The sequence below is a fragment of the Macaca mulatta genome, chromosome 7 (genome assembly GCF_049350105.2).
Source record: "Macaca mulatta isolate MMU2019108-1 chromosome 7, T2T-MMU8v2.0, whole genome shotgun sequence".
Classification (NCBI taxonomy): Eukaryota; Metazoa; Chordata; class Mammalia; order Primates; family Cercopithecidae; genus Macaca; species Macaca mulatta.
This window is the reverse complement of record NC_133412.1, coordinates 98,439,981-98,466,827: the sequence shown is the minus strand read 5'-3', so window position 1 is coordinate 98,466,827 and position 26,847 is coordinate 98,439,981.

Here is a 26,847-nt window from a genome sequence, read left to right as displayed (position 1 = left end):
GAAATAAAGCGTATTCAAGTAGGAAGAGAGAAAGTCAAAGTGTCTCTATTTGCAGTTGACATGATTGTGTATTTAGAAAACCCTTCATCTCAGCCCAAAATCTTCTTAAGCTGATAGGCAACTTCAGCAAAGTCTCAGGATACACATTCCATTTGCAAAAATCACAAGCATTTCTATACATCAATAATAGACAAACAGAGAGCCAAATTATGAGTGAACTCCATTTCACAATTGCTGCAAAGAGAATAAAATACCTAGGCATACAACTTCCAGGGGATGTGAAGGACCACTTCAAGGAGAACTACAAACCACTGCTCAAGGAAATGAGAGAGGACACAAACAAATGGAAAAACATTCCATGCTCATGGATTGGAAGAATCAGTATCGTGAAAATGGCCATACTGCCCAAAGTAATTTATAGACTCAGTGCTATCACCATCAAGCTACTACTGACTTTCTTCACAGAATTAGAAAAAAATACTTTAAATTTCACATAGAACCAAAAAAAGAGCCTGTATAGCGAAGACAATCCTAAGCAAAAGAACAAAGCTGGAGGCATCATTCTACCTGACTTCAAACTATATTACAAGGCTACAGTGACCAAAACAGCATGGTACTGGTACCAAAACAGATATATACACCAAGGAACAGAACAGAGTCCTCAGAAATAATGCCACACATCTACAACCATCTGATCTTTGACAAACCTGACAAAAACAAGCTATGGGAAAAGGATTCCCTATTTAATAAATGGTGTTGGGAAAACTGGTTAGTCATATGCAGAAAACTGAAACTGGACCCCTTCCTTACACCTTATACAAAATTAACTCAAGATGGATAAGATATGTAAACTTAGACTAAAACCATAAAAGCCCTAGAATAAATCCAAGGCAATACCATTCAGGACATATGCATGAGTGAAGACTTCATGACTAAAACATCAAAAGCAATGGCAATAAAAATCAAAATTGACAAATAAGACCTAATTAAACTAAAGAGCTTCTGGACAGCAAAAGAAACTATTATCAGAGTGAACAGGTAAACTACAGAATGGGAGAAAATTTTTTTGCAATCTATCCATCTGACAAAGGGCTAATGCCAGAATCTACAAGGAACTGAACAAATTTACAAGAAGAAAACAAACAACCTCATCAAAAAGTAGGTAAAGGATATGAACAGACATTTCTCAAAAGAAGACATTTATGCAGCCAACAAACATGAAACAAAAAGCTAATCATCACTGCTCATTAGAGAAATGCAAATCAAAACCTCAATGAGATACCATCTTATGCCAGTTAGAATGGTGATCATTAAAAAGTCAGGAAACAAAAGATGCTGGAGAGGATGTGGAGAAATAGGAACGCTTTTACACTGTTGGTGGAAGTGTAAATTAGTTCAACCATTGTGGAAGACAGGGTGGTGATTCCTCAAGGATCTAGAACCAGAAATACCACTTAACCCTTCAATCCCATTACTGGGTATATTCCCAAAGGATTGTAAATTATTCTACTATAAAGACACATGCACACATATGTTTACTGCAGCATTTTTCACAATAGCAAAGAGATGGAACCAACCCAAATGCCCATCAATGATAGACTGAATAAAGACAATGTGGCACATATACATCATGGAATACTATGCAGTCATACAAAAGGATGAGTTCATGTCCTTTGCAGGGACATGGGTGAAGCTGGAAACCATCATTCTCAGCAAACTAACACAGGAACAAAAAGCGAAACACTGCATGTTCTCACTCATAAGTGAGTGTTGAACAATGAGAACACCTGGACACAGGGAGGGGAACATCACACACCGGGGCCTGTCGAGGTGTGGGGGGCTAGGTGAGGGATAGCATTAGGAGAAATACCTAATGTTGATGATGAGTTGATGGGTGCAGCAAAACAACATGGCACATGTATACCTATTTTTAAAACCTGCATGTTCTGCACATGTATCTCAGAACTTAAAGTATTAAAAAAATTTCCAATAAATGACTTGTTAAATGTTAAAAAAGAAATAATTAAAAAAGAGATGATCTGATGATCTGATGAATTAATGTTTTGATTCATAATTAACTAATCCAAATAAATTATTATTTTTTATTTGATAAGCTTATTTTTATTGATACATATATCAATACAATATAATAGTTTTATTGATACAAATATTTTATGTATTTATTGGGTACATGTGATATTTCTCACATGCATAGAATGTGTAATGATAATGTCAGTGTATTTGGCAAATCTATCATCTTGAGTAATTATCATTTTTATGTGTTGGGAACATTTCAAGATTTCTCTTCACACTGCTGTGAAATATACAATACATTGCTGCTAACCATTGTCATCCTGCTCTGTTTTCAAACATTAGAACTTATACCTTCTATCTAACTGTATATTTGTAGCCATTGACCAGTCTCTATCGCCAACACCCAGCGCAACCCACACACCCTTCCCAGCCTGTAGTTTCTATCATTCTAATCTGTGCCTTGATGAGGTCAATTTTTTTCAGCACCTACATTTGAATAAGAACATGGAGGAAATTTATCTTTCTCTGCCTAACTTATGTCATTTAACATAATAATCTCCAGTTCCATCTGTGTTGCTGTAAATGACAGCATTTCATTTTGTTATGGCCAAATAGTATTCTACTGTGTGTGTATAGCACATTTTATTTATCCATTCATCTGTTGATAGACACTTAGATTGATTCCATATCTTTGCAATTGTGAATAGTGCTGCAATAAACATGGTAGTGCAAGTATCCCTTTGATATACTCATTTCTTTTTCTTTGGATAAATGCTCAATAGTGGGATTGCTGAATCTTATGGTATTTTTAGTTTTGGAGAAATTTACATACTGTTTTCCATAGTGGCTGTACTAATTTACAATCCTACCAACAGTGCATGAGTTCACTTTTCTCCACATTCTCAATAGCAACTGTAGTTTTTTGACTTTCAAATAACAGCCATTCCAACTGGGGTAAGGTGATAACTCATTGTAGCTTTGATTTGCATTTCTCTGATGATTACTGATGTTGAACATTTTTTTCATACACCTGCTTGCCTTTGTATGTCCTCTTTTCAGAAATGTCTCATGTCCTTTGCCCATTTTTTAATTGAATTCTTTTTTTTTCTGTTGCATTGTTTGAATTTATTGTGTATTCTGGATAAAAATTCCTTGTCAGATGCATAGTTTGCAAATATTTTCTCCCATTCGACAGACTGTCTTTTCACTCTTTTGACTAATTTTATTTGTATAAGCTTTTTCTTAGGTCGGTGCAAAAGAAATTGTGGTTTTTGCCATTAAACGTAACAGTATAAACTGCAATTACTTTTGCACCAAGTTAATAGTTTAATTTAGTCCCATTTGTCTTTTGTTTTTGTTTTCTGTGCTTTTTAGGTCTTATCCATAAAATCTTTGCCTAGACCAATATCCTAAAATGTGTTTTCCCTATGATTTCATCTAGTGGCTTATAGTTTTATAAAATCTTATATTTAAGTCTTTAGTCCATCTTTTTTATTTTTAGGTTATGAGAAATGGGGGCCAGTTTCATTCTCCTTCATATGGATGTCCAATTTTCCCCAGCAACATTTATTGTAGAGTATGTCCTTTCCCTGATGTAGGTGCTTGATGTTTTTGTCGAAAAACAGTCTGCTGTAAGAGCAATCAATGAAGTTATTTCTGGATTCTCTATTTTGTTCTATCATTCTATGTGTCTGGGGTTTTGTTTGTTTGTTTTTGCGGGTTTTCTTTGCTGTGGGGGGGGGGGGGTGGTCAATACCATGTTGTTTTGGTTAATATAGCCTTGAAACATATTTTCAAATCAGGTAGTGTGATGATGCCTCCAGCTTTGTTCTTTGTACCTGATACAGTTTGACTGTGTCCTCACCCAAATCTCATCTTGAATTCCCACGTATTGTTGGAGGGACCCAGTGGGAGTTAATTGAATCATGGGAGCAGGTCTTTCCCATGCTGTTCTCGTAGTAGTGAATAAGTCTCACAAGATCTGATAGCTTTAGAAGGGGAAGTTTCCCTGCTCGCTCTCTCTTTGCCTGCTGCCATCCACATAAGACATGACTTGCTCCTCCTTGTTGTCTGCCGTGATTGTGAGGCCTCCCCAGCCATGTGGAACTGTGAGTCCATTAAATCTTTATCCTGTATAAATTACCCAGCTTCGGGTATGTCTTTATTAGCAGTGAGAAAATGGATTAATACAGTGCCCATATTGTTTTGGCTATTCAGGCTCTTTTTTGGTTCTATACAAATTTTAGGATTGTTTTTTCTATTTTGTGAAAAATGACATTGCTATTTTGGTAGAAATTATATTGACTGTGTAGATTTCTTTAAGCAGCGTGATCATTTTAGCAGTATTTATTCTAATTCATAAACATGGGATTTTTTCCATTTATGTCTTATTCAATTTCTTTTGTTAGTGTTTTATAGTTTTCTTTGTATTTCACTTCCTTTGTTAAATGTACTCCTAGGCATTTAATTTTACTATTTGTAGTTATTGTAAATGGGATTGTCTTCTTGATTTCTTTCTCAGATAGTTTATTATTGGTATATATAAATGCTACTGATTTTTGCATGTTGATTTTGTGTCTTGCAACTTTACTAAATTTATTTATTAGACCTAAGGGGCTTTTCTTGGAAATGCCTTTAGGTTTTTCTAAATATAAGATTTTTTAAAAAAAATTTTTTATTATTATACTTTTAAGTTCTAGGGTACATGTGTATAACGTGCAGGTTTGTTACATATGTATACTTGTGCCATGTTGGTGTGCTGCACCCATCAACTCGTCATTTACATTCAGGTATAACTCCCAATGCAATTCCTCCCCACTCCCCCCTCCCCATAATAGGCCCCGGTGTGTGATGTTCCCCTTCCCGAGTCCAAGTGATCTCATTGTTCGGTTCCCACCTATGAGTGAGAACATGTGGTGTTTAGTTTAAATCATCAGCAAAAAGTGACAATTTGACTTTCTCTTTTCCAATTTGGACAACTTTTATTTATTTATTTTTTTCTTGCCTGATGCTCTGGCTTGGATTTCCAGTACTTTGTTGAATAGTTGTGATAAAAGCAAGCATTCTAGTCTTGATCCAGTTCTTAGGAGAAAGGCTTTCAACTTTTTCCAGCAAGTATGATGTTAGCCATTGTTTGTCATATATGGTCTTTATCATATTGAGATATGTTCCTTCTTTGCCTAGTTTGTTGAGACTTTTATAATAAAAAGATGTTGAATTTTACCAAATGCTTTTTCTACATCTTTTAGGATGATCATAGTAGTTTTTGTCCTTCATTGTGTAATGATATATCACATTTATTCATTTGCATGTGTTGAACTATCCTTGAACCCCTGGGATAAGTCCCACTTGATCATGGTGTATTATTTTATTGATATGTTGTTGGATGCAATATTTTGTTGAGAATTTTTGAGGCTATGTTAGCCAGGGATATTAGTTTTCTTGTTGTTGTTGTTGTTGTTGTTGTTGTTGTTGTATCCTTTGTCTGGTTTTGGTAGCAGAGTAATATAATTTGGATATTTGTCCCTCCACAAATATCTCATGTTGAAATTTAATCCTCAATGTTTAGGGAGGAACCTAGTGAGAGGTGGTTGGATCATGGGGGTAGATCTCTCATGAACGGCTTTGTGCCATCCTTACCATAATGAGTGACTTCTCACTCTTTTACTTCCTGTGAAAACTGATTGTATAAAAATAGCCTGGCCTAATTGCCCTAGCCAGAACTTATCAAGGGTATTCAGTTAGGAAAAGAAGAAGTCAAATTGTCCCTGTTTGCAGATGACATGATTGTATATTTAGAAAACCCCATTGTCTCAGCCCAAAATCTCCTTAAGCTGATAAGCAACTTCAGCAAAGTCTCAGGATACAAAATTAATGTGCAGAAATCACAAGCATTCTTATACACCAGTAACAGACAAACAGAGAGCCAAATCAGGAATCAACTTCCATTCACAATTGCTTCAAAGAGAATAAAATACCTAGGAATCCAACTTACAAGGGAGGTAAAGGACCTCTTCAAGGAGAACTACAAACTACTGCTCAGTGAAATAAAAGAGGACACAAACAAAGGGAAGAACATACCATGCTCATGGATAGGAAGAATCAATATCGTGAAAATGGCCATACTGCCCAAGGTGATTTATAGATTCAATGCCATCCCCATCAAGCTACCAATGAGTTTCTTCACAGAATTGGAAAAAACTGCTTTAAAGTTCATATGGAACCAAAAAAGAGCCCGCATCTCCAAGACAATCCTAAGCCAAAAGAACAAAGCTGGAGGCATCACGCTACCTGACTTCAAACTATACTACAAGGCTACAGTAACCAAAACAGCATGGTACTGGTACCAAAACAGAGATATAGACCAATGGAACAGAACAGAGTCCTCAGAAATAATACCACACATCTACAGCCATCTGATATTTGACAAACTGGAGAGAAACAAGAAATGGGGAAAGGATTCCCTATTTAATAAATGGTGCTGGGAAAATTGGCTAGCCATAAGTAGAAAGCTGAAACTGGATCCTTTCCTTACTCCTTATACGAAAATTAATTCAAGATGGATTAGAGACTTAAATGTTAGACCTAATACCATAAAAATCCTAGAGGAAAACCTAGGTAGTACCATTCAGGACATAGGCATGGGCAAAGACTTCATGTCTAAAACACCAAAAGCAATGGCAGCAAAAGCCAAAATTGACAAATGGGATCTCATTAAACTAAAGAGCTTCTGCACAGCAAAAGAAACTACCATCAGAGTGAACAGGCAACCTACAGAATGGGAGAAAATTTTTGCAATCTACTCATCTGACAAAGGGCTAATATCCAGAACCTACAAAGAACTCAAACAAATTTAGAAGAAAAAAACAAACAACCCCATCAAAAAGTGGGCAAAGGATATGAACAGACATTTCTCAAAAGAAGACATTCATACTGCCAACAGACACATGAAAAAATGCTCATCATCACTGGCTATCAGAGAAATGCAAATCAAAACCACAATGAGATACCATCTCACACCAGTTAGAATGGCAATCATTAAAAAGTCAGGAAACAACAGGTGCTGGAGAGGATGTGGAGAAATAGGAACACTTTTACACTGTTGGTGGGATTGTAAACTAGTTCAACCATTATGGAAAACAGTATGGCGATTCCTCAAGGATCTAGAACTAGATGTACCATATGACCCAGCCATCCCATTACTGGGTATATACCCAAAGGATTATAAATTATGCTGCTATAAAGACACATGCACACGTATGTTTATTGCGGCACTATTCACAATAGCAAAGACTTGGAATCAACCCAAATGTCCATCGGTGACAGATTGGATTAAGAAAATGTGGCACATATACACCATGGAATACTATGCAGCCATCAAAAAGGATGAGTTTGTGTCCTTTGTAGGGACATGGATGCAGCTGGAAACCATCATTCTTAGCAAACTATCACAAGAACAGAAAACCAAACACCGCATGTTCTCACTCATAGGTGGGAACTGAACAATGAGATCACTTGGACTCAGGAAGGGGAACATCACACACCGGGGCCTCTCATGGGGAGGGGGGAGGGGGGAGGGATTGCACTGGGAGTTATACCTGTTTTAAATGACGAGTTGATGGGTGCAGCACACCAACATGGCACAAGTATACATATGTAACAAACCTGCACGTTATGCACATGTACCCTACAACTTAAAGTATAATAATAATAAATAAATTTAAAAAAAAAATAGCCTGGCACCATTCTCCCTTGTCATTTTTTCTCCCTCTCTTGCCATGTGATATTCTGGCTCCCCTTCACCATCTGTCATGTGCCAAAGCAGTCTAAGGTCCTTACCAGAAGCAGATACTGGTGTCATGCTTTTTGTACAACTTGCAAAATGATGAGTTAAATAAAGCTCTTTTCTTTATAAATTACATAGCTTCAGCTTCAGATAATCCTTTATAGCAATACAAATAAACCAAGACACAAGATAATGCTGGCCATATAGAATGAGCGAGGGAGAAACTCCTCATCTTCAATTGTTTTGGACTAATTTAAGGAGAACTGGTGTTAGATCTTCTTTGAAAGTTTAGTAGAATTTGTCGGTAAAGCCACCTGGCCCCGGACTTTTCTTTTTTGGGAGATGATTACTGATTCCATCTCATTACTCATTATTGGTCTGTTCAGGTTTTCTATTTCTTTCTAATTCAATTTTGGCAGGTTATATGTGTCTAGGGATTTATCCATTTCTTATAGGTTTTCTAGTTAGTGTACAGTTGTTTATCACAATCTTTGAAGGTATTTTGTATTTTGATGGTATTAGTTGGAATGTTTCCTTTTTTCATTTCTGGTTTTATTTGGGTATCTCTGTTTTGTGATTATTGTAGCAAGTTTTCATCAATTGTATTTATCTTTTCAAAAAACACCTTTTATTTCATTGATTCTTTGTACTTTTTTAGTCTCTATTTTGTTTAGTTCTGCTGTGGTCTTTATTATTTTTTCCTTCTATTAATTTTTGAGTTTGATTTGTTTTTGCTTCTCTAATTCCTTGAGGTGCATCCTTAAGTTGTTTATTTAAAATCTTTCTATTTTTTTTGATATCTGTTTATTACTATAAACTTCTTCTTTAGCAGTGATTTTGTTGTATTGCATAGGTTTTTAGTGTGTTGCATCTTCATTTTTGTTTGTTTCAAGTTTTCTTATTTCCTCCTTATTTCTTGACCCTATGGTCATTCAGAAGTATAGTGTTTAATTTCCATGTGCTTATAGTTTTCAAAATTTTTCTCAGTATTGATTTATAATTTTATTTCACTATGGTCTGAGAAGATACCTGATATGATTTTAACTGTAAAAAATTTGTTGAGACTTGTTTTGTGTTTCGACATATGGTCTATCCTGGAGAAATTTCTGTGTGCTGAAGAGAAGAATACATATTCTGCAGCTGTTGGATAAAATATTCTATAAATATCAGTTAGGTACATTTGATCTAATGTGCAATTTAAGTGCAATGTTTCTGTCTGAGTGAGCTGTCTAATGCTGAAAGTGAAGTGTTGAAGTCCTCAAATATTCTTGTATTGGAATATATCTCTTGCTTTAGATCTAATAATATTTGCTTTATATATCTGAGTGCTTCAATGTTGGGTACATATATGTTCAGAATTATATTCTCTTGTTGAATTGATTCCTTTATCATTGTATAATGACCTTGTCTCTTTTTACTATTTTGACTTAAAATCTGTTTTATCTGACATAAATACAGCTATTCCTGCTCACATTTGGCTTCCATTTGCATGAAATATCTATTTCCGTCTCATTATTTTTCTATATGTGTTTTTATAGGTGAGATGAGTTTCTGGTAGACAGAATACAGTTAGGTAATTTTAAAAATTTATTTAGCCATTCTGTGTCTTCTAAGGGGGAAGAGAGTAAGTTAGCTGACAGTGTTTTTTTGGTTTTATTTTGTTTTTCCTTCAGCACTTTGAATATATCATCTCATTCTTTCCTTGCATCTAAAGTGTCTGCTGAGAAATTCGCTGTTGCTGATAAGGATTCCTTTATAGGTGACAGATACTTTTTGATTACTGTTTTAGAATTTTCTATTTGTCATTGACTTTTGACACTGACTATAATGTGCCATGGAGAAGACCTTTTACATTGTATCTATTTGGAAATCTTGTTCTGGGTGTCTAAATCTCTTGCTAGACTTGGGAAGTTTTTAGCTATTATTTGTTACATAGTTTTTCTAACCCTTTTGTTGTCTATTCACCTTTTGGGATGTCAAAATTTTTAATATTTCATCACTTTATAGTGTCCTATATGTCCAGATGTCATGAATACTTTGCTCATTCTTTTTTTCTTTTTTTCTTTTTTATATGACTTTGTTATTTCAAAAGACCTGTCTTCAAATTCTGAGATTCTTTATCTGCTTAATCTAGTCTGTTGTTGAAGTTTTCAAATGTATTTTGTATTTTATTCAATGAGTTATTTAGTTCCACAATTTCTGTTTGGTTCATTTTTATATTTATCTCTTTGATAAATTTCTCATTCATATCCCAAATTGGTTTTCTGGTTTCTTTGCATTGTTTTTCCAGAATTCTCTTGTATCTCACTGAGTTTCTTTAGTACTAATATTTCAAATTATTTCCTCAGGGTTTTCTAAATGTCTTTTTAGTTGCAATCTCTTACTGGAGAATTATTAGTTTCCTTTGGAGATGTCATATATTCTTGCTTTATCATGTTTCTTGTTTCCTTAAATTGATACCTGTGCATCTGCTCTAACAGTAACTTCTTCCAATTTTTTAAATTTTCTGTCATAGGGGAAGAAATTTTCCTGAAGATGTATCTATAATGATAGATGGGTAGGGCATTTTGGTTTTTATTATGGGTGTGTTCAGTAGTGTAGTCTCTGTTTTCTTTAGCTGTAAACAGTGTCAGTGGTGTCTGTGATTTCCTTAGTGCCTTAGGGTATGATTGTTAGTGGAGGCTGTGATGAATTTTTTCTGGGGACTGGGATGCTGAGTGGGCCAGTCTTCAGGCCCCAAGAATGGCAGCTGTGGACTGAGAGTGCCTTTTCATGGGACCCAGGGCAGTGTGTGCCCTGGCATTTGTATTAGTGGGTATAGACAGGTCAGTTCTTGAGCCCCCAGGTGGGTTTTTTTTTTTTTTTTGGTACAAAAATTGGATATGGTGGGTCAAATAGGTGAGCGGTTTCTCAAGCCCTTGGGCAACAAGCATGGCATGGGCAATGACAGTAACAGTAGTGAGACAACCCTCAGGGACCCAAGCAGCCCACACTGATGTTGGCAGTGACTGTAATGTGTTGGGTGGGCCATTCCTCTAACCTATAGGTGGTGCATGTGGGTGGGTGCCAGCTATGGGGGTAGTGGCAGGTTGAGTGGGTCTGATTTCGAACCTTGGGAGGAGTGCTCAGGTGCCACTGGTAGTAAACTCGGCTGAGTGATTCCCCAAGCCCCTCGACAGTGTGTGAGGGTAATTGCAAGACCCCTGGATAGTGTGCTCAGGTACTGGAGGCAGTGGAGTAAAGCTGGGCAGACCTGCCTTCAGGCTCCCTCATGGTCCATGCAGGTGCTCCTTGTGATAAGAATGGGGTGATCCCCAGGAAACCAGTGGAATGCTCAGGTAGGGGTGGTCACAGCTGCACTGCAGCCCTGCTATTAGATATAGGAGGGATGTTATCCCTGGGTGCAGCCATAGGCAGGCAGCTGCTCCTCAGCCCTGTAGTAGCCTGCAGTTTTGGTGTTGCACAGGCAGTTGGAATTTGTCCTTAGGGCATGTGAAATGTAATGGCTGCCATTCTGCTGGGGGTAGGGGGAAATGAGATTGCTGCCCATGGCTCCTTCCTTGACCCTGGCAGCAGGGCAGGATGTAGGCTGCCAGGGGCTGTGCTTTCAAAATGGTGCTGTGCTGCAGCAGCTCAGGATTTAGGGGTTTGTGAGATCCAGTGTGAGCTCTCTCTTTGGAGCAAAGCTTTTTCCAAGTCTCCAGGCAGTTCCCCAGAGGCTCAAGAGGGTTGACGGGCTCTCCAACAGTGTATATTATAGGAGTTCATGCAGGAACATGGACTGCTGGGGGATTTTCACTTACTTTTCCCCCTTATTAGAGGCCACTTCAGATGCCCAGTGGATCCTGGTCAAACAGGCTGCCTTGTTTCCATCTCCTTTCTTGCTGTTAGGACTTCTCATCATTTTGTTGATTTCCAGTGTTCTTTCTTAGATGGTCTATTTGAAGTTTGAAGATCTACTTGCTATTTTGGTTCCCCTCTATACAAGAGGTGAGTACCAGATACATCTAGTCAGCCATCTTGAAGCCCCTCCTAAATAAACATTTCTTATTCCAAGTCCTACAGATACTAAAACAAAAGATGCAGAGAAAAGATACAAAGGTTGTATACCTAGGTGTTTTATTCTCTTTGTAGCAATTGTGAGTTCACAATTGTTCATGAGGAGTTCACTCATGATTTGGCCATCTGTTTGTCTGTCATTGATGTGTAGGAATACCTGTGATTTTTGCACATTGATTTTGTATCCTGAGAGGTTGCTGAAATTGTTTATCAGCTTAAGGAGATTTGGGGCCGAGATGATGGGGTTTTCTAAATGTACAATCATGTCATCTGCAAACACGGACAATTTGACTTCCTCTTTTGCTATTTGAATACCCTTTCTTTCTCTTGACTGATTGCCCTGGCCAGAACTGCCAATACTATGTTGAATAGGAGTGGTAAGAAGGCATCCTTGTCTTGTGCTGGTTTTTGAAGGGCATGCTTGCAGTTTTTGCCCACTCAGTATGGCATTGGCTGTGGGTTTATCATAAATAGCTATTATTATTTTGAGATACCTTCCATCAATACCAAGTTTATTGAGAGTTTTTAGCATGAAGTGCTGTTGAATTTTGTCGAAGGCCTTTTCTGCATCTATTGAGATAATCGTGTGTTTTTTGTCATTGATTCTGTTTATGTGATGGATTATGTTTATTTATTTGCATATGTTGAACCAGCCTTGCATCAAGGGATGCTACTGACTTGATCGTGGTGAATAAGCTTTTTGATGTGCTGCTGGATTCAGTTTGCCAGTATTTTATTGAGGATTTTTGCATCGATGTTCATCAGGGATATTGGCCTGAAATTTTCTTTTCTTGTTGTGTCTCTGTGAGGTTTTGGTGTCAGGGTAATGCTGACCTCATAAAATGAGTTAGGGAGAATTCCTTCTTTTTTTATTGTTTGGAATAGTTTCAGAAGGAATGGTACCAGCTCTTTGTTCCTCTTTGTACCTCTGGTAGAATTCAGTCATAAATCCGTCTGGTCCTGAACTTTTTTTGGTTGGTAGGCTATTAATCACTGCCTCAATTTCAGAACTTCTTATTGGTTTATTCAGGGATTCGACTTCTTCCCAGTTTAGACTTGGGAGGGTGTATGTGTCCAGGAACTTATCCATTTCTTCTAGATTTTCTAGTTTATTTACATAGAGGTGTTTATAGTATTTTCTGATGGTAGTTTGTACAAGGGCTGTGAAGGACCTCTTCAAGGAGAACTACAAACCACTGCTCAAGGAAATGAGAGAGGACACAAACAAATGAAAAAACATTCCATGCTCATGGATTGGAAGAATCGTTATTGTGAAAATGGCCATAATGCCCAAAGTAATTTATAGATTTAATGCTATCCCCATCAAGCTACCATTGGCTTTCTTCACAGAATTGAAAAATCTACTTTAAATTTCATATGGAATGAAAAAAGAGCCTGTATAGCCAAGACAATCCTAAGCAAAAAGAACAAAGCTAGAAGCATCACACTACCTGACTTCAAACAATACTACAAGGCTACAGTAACCACAATGTCATGGTACTGGTACCAAGACAGATATATAGACAAATGGAACAAAACAGAGGCCTCAGAAATAATGCCACACATCTACAACCATCTGATGTTTGACAAATCTGACAGAAACAAGCAATGGTAAAAGGATTCCATATTTAATAAGTGGCATTGGAAAAACTGGCTAGCCATATGCAGAAAACTGAAACTGGACCCCTTCCTTACAGCTTACACAAAAATTAATTCAATATGCATTAAAGACTTAAATGTAAGACCTAAAACCATCAAACCCAGGAGAAAACCTAGGCAATACCATTCAGGACATAGGCATGGGCAAAGACTTCATGACTAAAACACCAAAAGCAATGGCAACACAAGCCAAAATTGACAAATAGGATCTAATTAAACTAAAGAGCTTCTGCACACTAAAAGAAACTATCATCAGAGTGAACAGGTAACCTACAGAGCAGGAGAAAATTTTTGCAATCCATCCATCTGACAAAGGGCTAATATCCAGAATCTACAAAGAACTTAACCAAATTAAAAAAAAAAAATCAAAAAGTGGGTGAAGGATATTAAGAGACACTTCTCAAAAGAAAACATTTATGCAGCCAACAAACATATGAAAAAAAGCTCATCATTACTGGTCATTAGAGAAACGCAAATCAAAACCACAATGAGATACCATCTCACGCCAGTTAGAATGGCAATCATTAAAAACTCAGGAAACAACAGATGCTGGAGAGGATGTAGAGAACTAGGAATGCTTTTACACTATTGGTGGAAGTGTGAATTAGTACAACCATTGTGGAAAATAGTATGGTGATTCCTCAAGGATCTAGAACCAAAAATACCATTTGACCCAGCAATCCCATTACTGTGTATATAGCTAAAGGATTATAAGTCATTCTACTATAAAGACACATATACACATATTTATTGTGGCACTTTTCACAATAGCAAAAAGCTGGAACCAACCCAAATGCCCATCAGTGATAGACTGGATAAAGAAAATGTGGCACATTTTCTTTCTTTCTGTAATACTATGTATTCTCTCTGGAATACTATGCAGTCATACAAAAGGATGAGTTCATGTCCTTTGCAGGTCATGGATGAAGCTGGAAACCATCATTCTCAGCAAACTAACACAAGAACAGAAAACCAAACACCACATGTTTTCACTCATAAGTGGGAGTTGAACAATGAGAACGCATGGACACAGGGAGGGGAACATCACATACTGGGACCTGTCAGGGTTTGGGGGGCTAGGGAAGGGATAGCATTAGGAGAAATAACTAATGTAGATGATGGGTTGATGGGTGCAGAAAACCACCATGGCACGTGTATACCTATTTAACAAATCTGCATGTTCTGCACATGTACCCCAGAACTTAAAGTTCAACAATAATAATAACAATAAAGAAAAGATGCAAAGGGACACTGTGTATTATTTGGGAAGTTGTACCCAAGTCAATTGGTTTTCTACATAGGTCCATCATGTGTTCCCTATTCTATATAATTTACTTGTTTGCAAACTTTCTATAAAGTTTTATTTTTAATAAATAAGTGAACTAGATATCATGTCATGTCTAGAGTCTTGATTTCCTTTTTTCAAGAAGTTCTTAAAAGTTGAGTTCAGATCCAGAGCTAGTAGAACAATACTTTCTACTTGACAAATATGAGGATCAGGCCTGAAGCAGGTGGTTTAGAAACATTTACTCAGGTAGAATGAGCCCAGTGCCACACACAGAAACAGTCTCTCAACAACAGTTCCATTTGTGAGATGTTATGCTGGTGTCTATCAACCTCCTTCAACACAACCAGAAATGGTACAAGCCAAGAAAGAATGATAATGGAAAATACCTGCCTGAACTCTGCCTTTCTGGCAATGTCAAATAAAATTGGGAACAAGTTAAGCAATGTTTCACTTCAAATCTGCAAACTGCTGGAGTCAGACCGAACAAATGAGAAAAGATCACTTTATTTTCCCACCCAGGCCAGAGACTTTAGATATTTACAACAACTTATAGCTCAGGCAAAAGGAGCAATGTGAATAAGAACTTTTCCGCAGACAGTTGATAAATCCACAGGTCTCTACAAAAAAATAGGTTCTGCCTTCACTAAGCAGCCATAACATGAAGGACAGAAGGAAAAAAAGGAGCTGGCTTACGGTGCTGGAAATTTTACTATTCATGAGAAAATTAACTAAATTTGAACAGAAGCAGGTACAATAATAAGTTGTTAGGGAGAAATTGCTCTTGTAGTCCTATCTAAAATGGGAAGTGAGTTTGCGAAATATCTGAAAGAATCAGTATTCAGGATGCTTGCCCTGGGGATGTGGAAATGACCAGAACCATTAAAGGCACAGAAGTACTGAAGGATTTAAACATTCATAAACAGAAGAAAAAAACTCTCATAGAGACTGCAGAGGATCTGCAAAAAGCATTGAAAACTGAAAACTTTTTCTCTTTTGGGTCTCTGTCTCCACATCTGTAAAATTAAGACATTGGCCGACCTGATCCCTAGAAGCCTTCCAGCATTAAGATTATATAATTTCTGTGAAGTACTAAAATGGGAATTATACCAAATAAGCATGATAGCATAGGTAGTAGCAACAACAGTCAATGTGCAGAGACATAGGAACTGCCAAGAAAATAACCTCTGATGCTACACAGAGGATAACCACATATAAGGAAGGCTAGTGCAACCCACCTTTAACCCATCCTCTCCAAGATAAATTTTATATAAAATTGTTTGATAAATTTACCATGTTCTGGAAACATAATGATGAATATCATGATTTCACAGCAAATGTTACCCTAATTTCCAACTAATATGGTTTGGTTCTGGCTTTCTCTTCAACCTCACCACCCTTGCTACTCCCTCTGGGTCATGTCATCTGAGTTATCTGGCCTATTTTTGTATTTTCTGTGTGTAAAGTGCATCCCCACCTTGATGCTTTTCCCCAGGCTATTCCTTCTGTTTCTGCTGTCTTCTTTCTCATCGTTATTGTATCAGTTCCATCACATCATTTATTTGTCAGTTCAAATTTCATTTAACTAGTAAGTTATCCCTGACCTCACCCACTAGTCACTTCATCCCATTGTTCTTGAATTTCTTTCAGAGTACTTATCATTCTTTGAAATTACTGATTTGCTTACACTTTTTCTGTCTTCTCAACTGGACTGTAAGTTGAGTGAGGGCTCAAATACGATTGGTTTAATGTACTCCTGGACATAGTAGATGCTGAAAATATGTTTATAAAATGAATAATTAAGTCACTAGTTAAGTATTAGCATCCTCATTTTACTGTTGAGGAAATATCAGAGAAGAGGTTTAGTAACCTGCACAAATGAACAGCTTGATTAAATGGTGTAAGATTATAACTTAGGACTTTGAATAACCTACTATGATTTGTTTCTAACTTTCTGGAATACTCCATGCAATTGACCCAGAAACCACCCTTCACCTTTTTTGTATTCAGAGCTAATCTTCCCAGTCTATTGGTAACCTCACTCTGCATAAAATGGTCTATGTTCAAGCATTGTGTTGGAGTGGAGGTGAGTTTCCAGGAGGTCTATCTAAGTATAATACTAAGGATAAAATTTTATTATTAATAACTATTAAAAATTATAATTTTTCTGTGGAAGTGAGAAAAGGGAAAGGGACCAAGAGATAAATGGAGGTATAATTCATTTGAGAATTGGATATACTTTGGTCTTGGCAGTCATTGGTATAATAATCACAGATTTCAAATTCCATGTTTATTGACATACTGAAATGTTTGGAATCATGGGCTCTAAAGCCTGGGTCTGAAACCCTTCTCGGCCATTCTCTGACATTGCTATGTGACCTTGTGACATGTCTGTGCATTCACTGTAAACAGGGGCTACTAACAGTACACCTGATGATGATTACATAGGTTTATAGATATAGAACCCTTAGATCACAGTCTGGAACAGAGTGAACATCAAACCATTAGCTATTATTATTGTTATCATCGTTAGTCGATACTTATTACTGCGAGATCTCACATTGCAAAACATATCGTTGTTCAATTTTTAGTTGAGCCCTACTGTACAATAATATCATTGATGGCAACTGATTTTTCACTCATCTGTTACATGTACCACCCAAATATCTGTATCTTGAAAAGGGAGACACAGCAAGATGCATGAATAGAAGGCTACACCAATTATTCCCCCTGCAAAAACACCAATTTAGCAACTATCTACACACACACACACACAAGTACCTTTATAAGAACCAAAAAATCAGGTGAGCACTCACAGTACCTGGTTTTAACTTCATATTGATGAAAGAGGTATTGAAGATGGTAGGAAAGAGTCTCAAATCACCAATGCCACCCTTCCCCCATCTCCTGGCAACAGCCACACAGCACAGATAATTTGTGCTCTTGGGAGAGGAAAAGTGCAGCAACTGTGAGACGTTACATTAAACTCCGTGCTGCCTTGTCACAGCAGAAATTAAAACCTGGGTGACCTCAGTTTATGCCTGTCCACAGAAGGATTATTTAAACCAGGCCTATCAAGAGGGAAATTGTACATTCCAGTGGTCAGAAATTGAGTTCCAGTAAGCCTTGCCACTGTGGGCTAAATTGCTCAGGGACTATAAATAAATTTGAAAGGTACCTTAGGCCACAAGGAATGCAACTTCTAGGTGAGTTTTAGTGCTGAACTGGGCTCAGAACTAGTGGACTCTAGTGGCATGAGACCTACTCAGACACCTGCCAGGGTTCCACGCACCCCCCTAACCTCAGGCTGCACAGCTCATGACTCTGAAGACATCCCTTTCTTTCACTTGAGGAGAGGAGAGAGGAGAATGATGAGGATATTTGTTTTGCATCTTGGATACCAGCTCAGCAACAGTAGGATAAGGCAACAATCAGAGTCATGAGTCCCCCATTCCAGGCCTTAACTCCCAGATAACACTTCTAGACACATCCTAGGCCAAAAGGAAACCCACTGCCTTGAAGGAAATCACCCAGCCCTGGGATGACCCATCACCTTCTGACTAAAGACCCCTTGAACCCTGAATAACCAGCAGCAATACCTAGGTAGTACACCATGGGACTTGGGTGAGATTCTGAGACTTGCTGGCTTCAGCTGAGACTCAGCACATTCCAAGGTATGTTAGCTATGGGGAGAGACTCCTTCTGCTTGAGAAAAGAGGAGGGAAAAGAAAAGGAACTTTGTCTTGCACCTTAGGTACTAGCTCAGTCTCAGAGTTGTGAGGACCAAAAGGGCTGTTGGGGTCCCTGATTCCAGGCCTTGACACTTTGATGGCATTTCTGGACCTTCTCTGGGCCACAGGGAAGCCCACTTCCCTGAAGAGTGAGTCCCAAGCCAGGCAGCATTCACTGCAAGTTGACTGAAGAGCCCTTGGGCCTGAAGGGAACGTCACTGGTAGTCTAGCAGTACTCCCCATGGGCCTGTGGCACTGGTGGCCATGGAGTGAACCTCCTCTGCCTGTGGAAAGGGGAGGAAGAGTGGGAAGGACTGCATCTCATGGTTTGAGTGGCAGCTCAGTTGCAGTAAAGTAGAACACCAGGTTTTTTACTCCAGTCCCTGGCTCCTGGATGGTACTTCCATACCCACCCAGGGCGTGACAGAGCTCATAACCCTGAAACAGAGGACACAAGCCTGGCTAGCTACACCACTTCGTGATAGTAGAGCTCCAGTGCCTTAACAAACATAGGCAAAGGACAGGTAGTGGGCTTCAGGTCTGATTCATCAAGTCAGTGGTGGTGGCCACAGGGGAACTTGTAACACCACAGCGCCAGCTCCAGGCAGCTAAGAACAGGGAGAGACACTCTGCTTGTTTGGGACAAAATAAGGGAAGAGAACTAGAGTCTTTTCCTGGTAACGTAGATATTTCTTCTAGATATTATCCAAGATAACCAAGGTAGTACCTCTATGAGTCTGCAAGAACCACAGCATTACTGAGTTTTGGTGCACCCTAATAGAGATATGGCTTAGACTGAAACAGCCAAGTCATTTTGAATACCCGAAAAGCCTTTCCCAAAAAGATGGGTAGAAAGAAGCTCAGACTGTGAAGACTAAAATAAATATCTAACTCTTCAATGCCCAGACACAAGTAAACACCCACCAGCATCAAGAACACCCAGAAAAACATGACCTCACTAAATGAACTAATTAATGCACCAGGGACTAATCCTGAAGAAACAGATATGTGACCTTTCAGAGAAAGAATTAAAAATAGCTCTTTTGAGGAAACTCAAAGAATTTCAAGATAACACAGAAAAGGAATTCAGAATTCTATCACATAAATTTAACAAAGAAATTGAAATAATTTAAAATAACAAAGCAGAAATTGTGGAGCTGAAAAATATAATTGGCATAAGAAAGAATGCATCAGAGTCTTAATGGCAGAAATAATCAAGCAGAAAAAAAATTGGTAAGCTTGAAGGCAGGCTATTTGAAAACATACAGTAGGAAAAGAAAAATAAATTTAAAAACTGAAGCATGCCTTCAGGATCTAGAAAATAATGTCAGAAAGGTAAATCTAAGACTCATAGGCCTTATAAGGAAGTAGAGAAGAAGATAGGGATGGAAAGTTTATTCAAAGACACAATATCAGAAAATGTCCCAAACCTAGAGAAAGAGATCAATATTTAAGTACAGGAAGGTTATAGAACAACAAGCAGATTTAACCCAAAGATGACTAGCTCCAGGCATTCAATAACCAAACTCCCAATGATCAAGGATAAAGAAAGGATTCTAAAAGCATCAAGAGAAAAGAAACAACTATATGATATCTATATGATAGAACTCCAATATATCTAGCAGCAGACTTTTCAGTGGAAACCTTAGAGGCCAGGAGAGAGTGGCATGACATTTAAAGTGCTGAAAAAAAAACTTATACCCTAGAATAGTATATCTGGCAAAATATATTCTTCAAACATGAAGGAGAAATAGACACTTTCCCAGACAAACAAAAACTGAGTGATTTTATTAACATAGGACCTGTCCAAAAAAATTCTCAAGAGAGTTCTTCAATCAGAAAGAAAATGATATTAATAAAGAAGAAGAAATCATGTGAAGATACAAAACTCACTGGCAATAGTAAGTACACAGAAAACTACAGAATATTATAGCACTGTAACTATGGTGTATAAACTACTTTTATCTTAAGAAAGACTAAATGATGAACCAATAAAAAATAATAACAACAGCAGTTTTTCATGACAGTGCAATAAATATAAATAAAAACAGCAAAAAGTTAAAAAGCCAAAAGGGGACAAAGTTAAGGTGTAGCATTTTTATTAGTTTTCTCTTTCCTTGCTTGTTTATGCAAACAGCGTTATCAGCTTAAAATAATGAATTATAAGGTATTATTTGCAAGCCTCACAGTAATCTCTAATTAAAATTCATACAATGCATACAGAAAAAATAAAAAAGCAAGAAATAAAATCATACCACCAGAGAAAATCACTTCCACTAAAAGGAAGACAGGGAGGAATGAAAGAAAGAAAGAAAGAAAGAAGAGAAGACCACAAAAAAAGAGAAACCGAATAACAAAATGGCAGGAGTAAATCCTTGCGTATCAATAATAACATTGAATGTAACTAAACTCAACTCTCCAATCAAAAGACATAAAGTGGCTGAATACATTTTTTAAAAAAGCCCCAATGATTTGTTCCCCACAAGAAACATACTTCACTTATAAAGACACACATAGACTGAAAACAAAGGGATGGAAAAAGATACTCCATGTCAACTGAAACAAACAACAAAAAAGAGTAGGAGTAGCTATATTTTCATCAGAAAAAAATAGATTTTAAAACAAAAAATATAAAAAGAGACAAAGAAGGTCATCATATAATGATAAAGGGGTCAATTCAGCAAGAGAGAATATAACAATTGCAAACATATGTGCACCCAACACTGGAGCACACCGATATATTAAAGCAAACAGTATCAGAGCAAAAAAGAGAGATTTATCCCAATACATTAATAGCTGGAGGCTTCAGCACCCAACTCTCAGCATTGAACAGGTCATCCACACCCCGCTCTCAGCATTGAACAGATCATCCAGACAGAAAATCAAAAAAAGAAATATCACAATTAATCTGTACTATAGACCAAATGGCCTTAATAGATATTTACACAACATTTCATCCAACAGCTGCAGAATACACATCATTTTCATTAGCACATGGATCATTCTCAAGGATAGATCATATCCTAGGTCAAAACACAAGTCTAAAAGCATTCAAAATATTGAAATATCAAATATCTTCTCTGACCACAATGGAATAATACTAGAAATCAATAACAGAAAGAATTTAAAAAATTATACAAACACATGGAAATTACGCAATATGCTCCTGAATAATCAGTAGTTCAATGAAGAAATTAAGAATGAAATTGAAAAATGTCTTGAAACAAATGATAATAGGAACACAAAATCCCAAAACCTATGGGATATAATACAAGTAGTACTAAAAGGAAAGTTTGTAGCCATTAATGCCTACATCAAAGAGGGAGAAAATGTCAAATAAACAACCTAAAAATGTCTGTTAATGAACTAGCAAAGCAAAAGCAAAGCAAACCCAAAATTAGGAGAACGAAACAAATTATAAAGGTAAAAGAAGAAATAAACAAATTTGAAATGAAGAAAAAAGCAGATCAACAAACAAAAAGGTGGTGTTTTGAAAAGATAAATAAAATTGACATGTAGTTAGACTAAGACAAAAAAAGGAGAGAAGTCCTAAATAAACAAGATCAGAGATGAAAAAGAAGACATTACAACTGATACCTCAGAAATTCAGAGAATCATTAGTGGCTACTATGAACAACTATATGCCAGTAAGTTGGAAAATTTAGAAGAAATGAATAAATTTCTAGACACTCACAAGTTACCAATATTGAACTCACAAAGAAATTCGAAACCTAAACAGATAAATAAAAAGCAATGAGGTCGATGCTGTAATAAAAAGTCTCCCAGCAAAAACATAAAAATAAAATAAAGCCCAGACCTGATCACTTCATTGATGGATGACACCAAACATTTAAAGACCTAATACCAATCCTACTCAAACTGTTCTGAGAAATAGAGGAGAGGGAATCATTTCAAATACATTACACAAGGCCAGCATTACCCTGATAGTTAAACCAGACAAAAATACATATAAAAATTAAACAATAAGCCAGCATCTCTGATAAATATTGATGCACAAATTATCAACAAAATACTAGCAAACCAAATTTAACAACAGATTAAAAACTTATTTATCATGGCCAAGTGGGTGATGCAAGGATGGCTCAACGTATGCAAATCAATTAATGTCATACATTATAACAACAGAATGAAGGATAAAAATCATATGATCATTTTAATTGATGCTGAAAAAACATCTGATAAAATTGAGCATCCCTTCATCATAAAAACCCTCAAAAATGGGTATAGAAGGAACATACCTCAATATAGTAAGAGTCATATATGACAGAAGCATAGCTAGTATCATACTGAATGATGAAAAAATAAAAGCTTTTCCTCTAAGATCAGGGACAAAGAAAGAATGCCCACTTTCACCACAGTTATTCAGCACAGGACTGGAATTTCTAGCTACAGCAATCAGACAAGTATAAACAAAAGGGGCATCCAAATTGCAAAGTAGAATTCAAATTATTCTTCATTATAGATTATATAATCTTATATTTGGAAAAACCTAGGGACTCCACCAAAAAGCTATTAGAACTAATAAACAAATTCAGTGAAGTTGCAGAATACAAAATCAGCATACAAAAATCAGGAGCATTTCTATATGCCAACAGCAAACAATCTGAAGAAAAAAATTAAGAAAGTAATCATATTCACAATAGAAACAAATAAAGTAAAACATGTCAGAAATTAACCAAATAATTGAAAGATCTCTACTATGAAAACTATAAAACACTGAAGCAAGACCTTGAAGAAGACACACGAAAAGATATTCCATACTCATGGGTTGGAAGAATTAATATTATTAAAAGGTTCATACTACACAAAACAGTCTATAGATTTAATGCAATCTCTATCAAAGTACTATCTGTGACAATCTTCACAGAAATAGAAAACACAACCTTAAAATTTATGTAAAACCACAAAAGATGCAGACTAGTCAAAGCTAGCTTAAGCAAAAAGAACAAAACTGAAAGAATCACATTACCTGACTTTAAGATATAGTACAGAGTTATAGTAACCAAGACAACTTGGAACTGGCATAAAAACAGAAACATGAATCAGTGTAACAGAATCAAGAACCCAAAGATAAACCCACACATTTACAAGGATTTTGTTTTTGACAAAGGTGCAAAGAATATACACTAGGGAATTGACAGTCTCTTCAATAAATAGTGCTGGGAAAACTGGGTATCTATATGCAAAAGAATAAAATTAGACCCCTATCCCTTACCATATACAAAAATCAAATCAAGATGGATTAAGGACTTAAATCTAAGATCTCAAACTATGAAACAACTTCAAGAAAATATTGGAGAAACTCTCCAGGATATTGGACTGGGCAAAGATTTATTGAGTAATACCCTACAAGCATACGCAACCAAAGCAAAAGTGGACAAATGGGATCCTATTAAGTTAAAAGCACAGCAAAGGAAACAATCAACAATGTAAAGATGTAACCCACAAAATAGGAAAAAAAAAATCTGCAAACTACCCATCTGACAACGGTTTAATAACCAGAATATATAATGAACTCAAACAACTCTATAGGAAGAAATCTAATAATCCCATTTAAAAATGGGCAAAATATCTGAATAGAGCATTTCTTAAAAGAAGGCATACAAATGGCAAACAGGTATATAAAAAGGTGCTGTACATCACTGATTATCAGAGAAATGTAAATCAAAACTACAGTGAAATATCTTTTCACCCCAATTAGAATGGCTTTCATCCAAAAGTCAGGCAATAACAAATGCTGGTGAGGATGTAAAGAAAAGGGAATCTTCATTCACTTGGTGGTAATGTAAATTATTACAACCACTACAGCTTGGAGATTCCAAAAACTAAAAACAGAGCTTCCATATGATTCAGCAATCCCACTCCTAGGTATATACCCGAAAGAAAGGAAATCAGTATGTAAAAAAGGTATTTGCACTCTCATGTTTATTGCAGCACTATTTACAATAGCCAAGATTTGGATGCAACCTAAGTTTCCATAAACACATGAATTGATAAAGCAAGTATGGTACATATATCCAATGGAGTACTATTCAGCCATAAAAAAGAATGAGATCCTGTCATTTGCAAAAACATGGATGAAATTGGAGGCCATAATGTTAAATGAAATATGCCAGGCACAGAAGACAAACTTAGCATGTTCTCGCTTATTTGTGGGAAGTAAAAATTAAAATAATATAACTCATCAAAATAGACAGTAGAAGGATGGTTACCAGAGCCTAAGAAGGATAGTGGAGGGTGGGAGAGAGTGGGGTAGTTAACGGTTACAAAAAAATAATAGAAAGAATGAGTAAGACCTAGCAGGTCAACAGGGCGACTGTAGTCAAAAATAATGTAATTGTACATATTAAAATAACTGAAAGAATATAATTGGATATTTTTATAACACAAAGGATAAATGCTTGAGGCAATGGATACCCCATTTAACCTGATGTGAGTCTATACACCTACTATGTACCCACAAAAATTAAAAATTAAAATACAAAATTGAACAAATTCCTTTGAGTCCATGTCTGCTTTTAACTTATCTATATACTTCTTCCATTAGTGCAGATTTTTTCTACTTTTTAAGGCTTCCAGTTCTGAACCTTTTAATTTGCTCTTTCTGATCCGCATTTGGAGGAAAACTAGAAAAGAGCTGACAAGTCCTAAGCAAAGCCCTGGGAGATGAGAAGGTTTTACATATTTGCACAATTTTGATGGGTTTTGTTTGTTTGCTTGTTGCTGGTGGGGTGTATTCATCTCATATCTTATTGATTCTAAATAGTTAAACTACTGTATAATATTATATGTACCCACCACATAGAATGCATTAAAAAAAGTTACTATTTTTTCATGTGTCTGTTGGCTGTATGAATGTCTTCTTTTGAGAAATGTCTGTTCATATCCTTTGCCCACTTTTTGATGGGGTTGTTTGTTTTTTTCTTGTAAATTTGTTTGAGTTCTTTGTAGGTTCTGGATATTAGCCCTTTGTCAGATGAGTGACACATGAAAAAATGCTCATCATCACTGGCCATCAGAGAAATGCAAATCAAAACCACAATGAGATACCATCTCACACCAGTTAGAATGGCAATCATTAAAAAGTCAGGAAACAACAGGTGCTGGAGAGGATGTGGAGAAATAGGAACACTTTTACACTGTTGGTGGGATTGTAAACTAGTTCAACCATTATGGAAAACAGTATGGCGATTCCTCAAGGATCTAGAACTAGATGTACCATATGACCCAGCCATCCCATTACTGGGTATGTACCCAAAGGATTATAAATTATGCTGCTATAAAGACACATGCACACGTATGTTTATTGCAGCACTATTCACAATAGCAAAGACTTGGAATCAACCCAAATGTCCATCAGTGACAGATTGGATTAAGAAAATGTGGCACATATACACCATGGAATACTATGCAGCCATAAAAAAGGATGAGTTTGAGTCCTTTGTAGGGACTTGGATGCAGCTGGAATCCATCATTCTTAGCAAACTATCACAAGAACACAAAACCAAACACCGCATGTTCTCACTCATAGGTGGGAACTGAACAATGAGATCACTCGGACTCAGTAAGGGGAACATTACACACCAGGGCCTATCATGGGGAGGGGGGAGGGGGGAGGGATTGCATTGGGAGTTATACCTGATGTAAATGACGAGTTGATAGGTGCAGCACAGCAACATGGCACAAGTATACATATGTAACAAACCTGCACGTTATGCACATGTACCCTACAACTTAAAGTATAATAATAATAAATAAATTAAAAAAAAAAAAAGTTACTATTATTGGTTTACAAACCCAGCAGGTCTTATGCTCGTTTATAAAGGCATATGAAGGGTAAGACATCAGCAATAATGGAGGGCTAGATAGCTCTAGGTGTCTGCCCTCCACAGAAATATGAAAATATAAATCAAAATCTGTCAGCATCACCTTCATAAATACTCTGGAACATAGTCAAATGTTTATAGAGTACGAATTTTAACACAAATAAAGGAAGTTTAAAACTAAAGCCTTTTGCTATTTTAATATGTTCTTAACCCCATCAACCACCCCGACTTACCGTCGGTCAAGGAAATGATAACATATGTTCCCCTGTGTGGTCTCTAGTTATGGAGGAAGCCAAGCAGACCTTATTTTCAAATAAATGTTGTTCTCTATTTTTACCTGTCTGGATGCTATGAGAAACTACCAGAAGGACTGAGACAAAGCACTCAACTCAGTTCCACCTAACTTGAACTCATTCTGGGTAGAAAAAGCAAGAGAAATTTCTTAAA